General features: G+C 34.6%; 1 long non-coding RNA gene across 1 annotated transcript; it reads left to right on the top strand.

Moving 5' to 3' along the window:
- The first annotated feature begins 584 nt into the window (after positions 1-584).
- On the top strand, positions 585-4,072 carry LOC141634185 (uncharacterized). The gene is made up of 5 exons (XR_012538947.1): positions 585-773; positions 1,547-1,653; positions 1,767-1,852; positions 2,682-2,774; positions 3,772-4,072. It is a non-coding gene; the product is annotated as an uncharacterized LOC141634185 (long non-coding RNA).
- The last annotated feature ends 1,629 nt before the right edge of the window (positions 4,073-5,701 follow it).

The following is a 5,701-nucleotide window of genomic DNA, read 5'->3' as shown; positions in this document are numbered from 1 at the left end:
ACCCCCAAGAAGAAGTAGTATCACGTAATACTTAACCTAATTTAAATCCTAATTACAAAGCCCAACTCGAAATAAGGCAAAAACAGGCGTACAAGGTGAAACCTCTCGATCGAGTGGAATGAAACCACTCGATCGAGGACAAAATTAGAAATTCCTCTCGATCGAACAGAAATGGAGTTCGATCGAGTACTTCTTATACCAGCCTTCTCGATCGAGTATCAAAATAACTCGATCGAGTAAATCTTCAAAGGATTAAGCATTCGATCGACTAATAAGTGGTCGATCGAGCTATATTAGCACGTAGGACTTTTTGACACCTTCCGAGGTCAGCTCACGCGTCTTTTAAGTGATAGATTCCAAGCTCCGATTCCTTATTTTTCAGAAATAATGCATGCAAATGAGACAAATTTAGGCTCGGTTTATCTTCTTTCTGGTCCGTACCTGCAATTTACACAAGACAAACCAAAGTAAACTATTCAGGGGTATTTGTAGCTAGATGCTACATAAACAATACAGAAATGCGTGTAAAAATGAGGCAAAAACCTTATATAAAATACACGTATCAGCCCCAACGCAATACCACTGCCTCTCTTTTGCACCACCGCTCTATTACAGTACCGCCGCCCCCCATCATCTCCGTGATTGGAAACAATCATAATTAGTAACACCACTGCCACCTCTTATCTACCCACTTGCCCTAACGTTACCGCGATCACTACGCTTCCACTCAGTCTGCCTTTGCACGCCTCCACTCCGTTACGCAATAGATTCTTGTATGTGTTTTACTTTTCGGTCTTTTAATTTTATTATTTGTTTAAATTTGTCCTTGACATCCTAAGGTTACCATTAATTAAGAACACCGTTGCAGAACTAAGTCTGCAAAATAATCACAAGAACTACGATTTAGATCTGATTTCTTAGTGTGTTTAATCATCCTCTCCAATCATGAAGCTATTGTTGTGTAGCATTGTGTCCATCTATGTCATGTCAAGGTTTTGTCGATTGAGCAGATTATAGCATAATTCATTGATTGATAGATTACTCTTTCACTACATTGATTAATATTATCAAGTCCTTTTACTTATTATTTGCAGATTTTGATTTGTCGAAATGAAGCTCAAAAGTGCTTGATAAAAACTTTGAGACGACCTGAATTAAAATACTTTGTTTATTTGTTATTTGCTCTTCATTTTTTCGTATTATGACTTTGTATTTCGCTCGTCACATATATTCATCTTTATGATACTAATTTGAATTACTGATAATCATCGTTACATCGACCCACTTGCCCTGCGTGCCATTCATACACACACTTTTTGTTTCGATTGTGTATTACTGGAGGTCCTGAACTAGTCCTCGCTATCAACTACGAGTATAATGTTAAGTGAAAATGCAACTATGGTGGGAATTGGTTGTGGGAGGATGCTAATATAAAGAGCAGTTTATATATCTTCTTTCAATTTTTGGCTTTCTAAGGCAATGATATTTTAGTATAGAGCAATTTTTTTTTTTTACTTATACAATGCTGACAATGATAATGCTGCAGTTGTTTACTGAAACAGAAAGTTGGCCTTATTCTTTTCCTGCTTCAGAAGATTTTCCAACATTGGATCAACGGGGAAATCTCTCTGGTAGATTATTGGTTTACGATAGGTTGGTACAATGAATAATTACTATATCCCTGTTTTTTTTCTCGAAATTATGTTCTAAACAAAAAAAAAATGCCTTTATTAACCTCAAAGTCTAATAGTTCTGATATTGTGCAGTTACTCTGATGAAGATTATTCTCCAGTTGAAGGTGCATATGTTGGGCTAGCTTCCTTAACTGAAGTGAACTCATGGTATTTACAAAGTAAGGTATTAAAATTAAGGAACCTGAGCTTAAAAAGATCTCGTTATGTATTTATGAGGAAGCATATAGTAGCTAAAATTAATGCTTAGTTATCGTAGACCTTATATTTGTTTCTCTACTCGAATCTCATCTGTTGTGGTAGTTTACCAGAAACACGGTGCAACACATGATACTAATTCTTAAATCTTATGGTTGTTAATGATTCTACGAGTTTAAAAGACAATAGCCCTATATAGTAGTAGTATAGTAGAATTGAATCAATGAGGAAAGTATCAATATCTAAAAAGCTTCATAAGTGGTTACTAAGTCGCAGTGATTAGAAATCATGTGATTCATGAAAAAATCAAGAATAGCTAGGAAAACTCTCAAACAATGGTTGAAGAAATGGTAAGAGTAACATACTTGAGAATTGAGACCCTTTGTTATGCATAATCTTCTTAATATCGAGCTCTATTTATCCAACAAAACTCTAGCATGATCCAACGTCTAGCACACTCTTCAATTCCGAGCTCAACATCAATAAGAATATAGTTTTGAATAACCTTACACCAGCATTGCTAAACTTGGTGACTTTATGATACATTGAGAAACAACTCCATAACCAATGTTAACATAAATTTCTACATGCAAATGTGACAATTTTGAGGAACTGGTGATATTAATGGGCTGATTAGAGGAATTGATGCAGTTGACTTCAACATGCTGCAGCTAAATCATATATATTATTTGTGGTACTTAAGGAAATCTTATCATATTAAGCGTATGCAACTTTTGTTTGAAATGCTTTGGATACTTAAGGAAATCTCATCATATATATTATTTATGGTAGGAAGTAAGGATTATTGCCGCTGGTTCGAAGGGTGCAGTGAAAAACCAGGGGGAACCGAAAGATTATACAAATGTTGCACGTGAAGAAAAACAGGTGAGAATGATTCTTTTTAACTTTTTATATCTAATAACCATTTCATTGTTTGGATATGAAATAAAGAGGTATTGGGAGGGGAAGAGGGTGGAGGGCATGGTACGGGTCTTGTGTTGTCATGCATATATGTCCTATGATGGAGTCATAAATTTGGCCTTGAACAAAGTTAGACATGTCGACCCAGTACGAGCAACCTAAGTTTAGTGTCATAGTATGTCTAAGCCACCTAAGTTCAGTGTCACAATCTAAGTGTCATAGTCTAAGCATGTAGCCCCAAGCCCCCAACCCCTGAGATATACAAAATTTAGCAAATCTAATGTCAACTAGGTAGCCAATCCCTCTCTCGTTCGCCTACTGTCTAATGTCTTTGTATCTGAACTAGCTTGCCAATCCATCTCTCGTTTTCTTGATCATACTTATATTCATTCTTAGAAAACTATTACTGATATCCTCTAAAAGTCTAAAACCTGTTGCACAATCCCTTCAGACCTCCTGCCGAATTGCTTTACCCTTGCCTCATTTTTGACATTCCAAATAGAATATAGTAAAGCTACAAGAGATGCCCCAACATATCTTCTCTTCATCCTAGTGAGCCTTCGAATCGAACTCGACATTTATCTTATCCAAAGACATCGCACTCTAAGTTATAATCACAATAATAATATAAATATTGATGATCTTAAAGGACAATGTAGCAAATTTTACATCCTGTATCCACAAGGATGTGTTTATTTATTGTTGTGGGTTTATTTTTTATACATTGTAGTTGGCATGATTTCGATTTTAGTTTCCTACGAAACCATTTAGGACCATCTTATGTGGATATTATGTCTGCCGATATATGTTGGAGATCATCATAGGACGATATATTAATATTATTCCAAGTGTACGGGCTTTCATTTGTTTCAATATTAACTTCATTTTATATAAATTAGACGTGTTGATAATAATTGTAATTATGTTATTTGGTTGCTTTGTATGTACTTGATGATTAAAGCCCAAAGACATACTCGGTTGAACAAATTGATGAGGTGCGGTCAATTTAGGCCAAATATGCATTGGAGTTTAAGGCGCAAGTATTTGATGGCAATATCTGAAGTATTTAGGCTCAACTAATGTTAGTGCTTGTTTTAAAAAATCAATTCTTGATAGTTTGTGTATTGGAGGTTTAAACCTTCTTCCGTTTTGTTTGGTTGGATTTAGTGTATAAATGTATGAATTGCTGCAATGTAGCCGGATATAATATTAAGCTATACGACTATTGTGGTATAGGGTATGAATAAAACAATTTCCATTTCAAAAATCTAGTTGTAAAAAAGCATGGATGCGAGCCACAATTTTGCGGGAAATATTCATAAATTCGCGCTAATTTCATTTCAAAAAAATTGTGTAGAAGACGTTTTCATGAAAAAGTATGCTGAAGTTGGCGCAAAAATTACGTGTGCCATGAATTTAAAACAAGACGGTTAAAAGGCTCAACCGTCCTCTTTGTAAATGAAAAGAAGACGGTTCAAATCCACAACCGTCCTCTTTTTAAAAACAAAAGAGGACGGTTTGACTTCACTCTAACCGTCCTCTTAGGCTACGAGGACGGGTGTTTTAGGACGGTTATTTTAACATTTAAAGACGGTTTTGAACCATCCTCTTTGTTTGTTTTTGTAGTAGTGCTAACTAGATTAATATACTAGTGACTCTTGAAATAATTCTAATAATATCTTTATTACTACACTAGTAATCTTATATGTTGATATTAGAATTTTAGATGAACAACTTATGTGAGATCTAAAACTATTTTTAGAGAAAAATAAAGAGAAGCATTTTGGAGAGAGTAAGAGGCAAAAAATGCATGAATGAATGAAATGATAGAGAACAATTCTCTATGTTTTAATGAGGGGGAGCCGGTTAGGGGGTTGTGGTAGGCCAATGCATGACCTTCACCCTTTTCCTTTTTCTCTTTTCTAAATGCATAGGTATTCAAGGCTATTACATAGGTTATTATGATGTTTTATTTACCAATCAAATAAAACATCCACTGTCCTATAAACCCCTCTATATTTCGGTCCTCATATAAAATGGACTTTCATTTTATTTTATCAATTTGTCATTTGTCACACAATATCCCACATGTAGCATGTAACATGTTATTAATTAATTCAATGCATATTTATCAAATAAATATCATTATATGTTAATTAAATTACATATAACAAATTGTCTAGTAATTCACAATTACATGGTATAAAATGGGTCATGTTAATATGATTCACAACATTTTGTAGTTACTATTAACCATTCATTCATATCTCAACTGTTTCATAAACAATAATGAATTTTAGTAACAAAATATTTTAATTACTAAAATAAATCTTATTTAATCAAATTACAATAAGATATGAATATTCTCACTCACAAATGAATTGTTCAAATTTTATGGAATCGATTAACTTGTATCGATATACAATTAATCAGCTTATCTATTAAGGGAATTGTCCTATAGGTGTGACCTTAAGGGATCCACTGATCACCACCGTCAAATGACAGTAATGTCAAACTCTAGTTAGCCAATCATTACTGATTAATGTTGATCAGTTGACTATATAAATGAATCATCCTATACGTATTCTTAATTTGAGATTTAAACATGTGATCGCACTATTGTTGAGGACACATATTCCAACAATCTCCCACTTGTTCGAGACAAGTGTGCGTCACCAATTCTCTTGTCCTATTACAATCTCCCACTCAATGCAAGGTGTCTTGCAGGTCGTAGTTGCATTTGATCATATCTTGAGTGGTTTGCTCGATCTGGAGAGTAACTGTCTGACCGAAATTATCTACCATATATACCTTCCGAGCGTGGCCACGCATTTTCAGTTCACTACTCCTCGAGTGGCCCTGAGATTTCAAACAACCCTGACAAGGGGGTG

The sequence above is a fragment of the Silene latifolia genome, chromosome Y (assembly GCF_048544455.1).
Source record: "Silene latifolia isolate original U9 population chromosome Y, ASM4854445v1, whole genome shotgun sequence".
Taxonomy (NCBI): domain Eukaryota; kingdom Viridiplantae; phylum Streptophyta; class Magnoliopsida; order Caryophyllales; family Caryophyllaceae; genus Silene; species Silene latifolia.
Note: the sequence above shows the minus strand (reverse complement) of the source record. Positions and strands in the feature narration are given on the sequence as shown.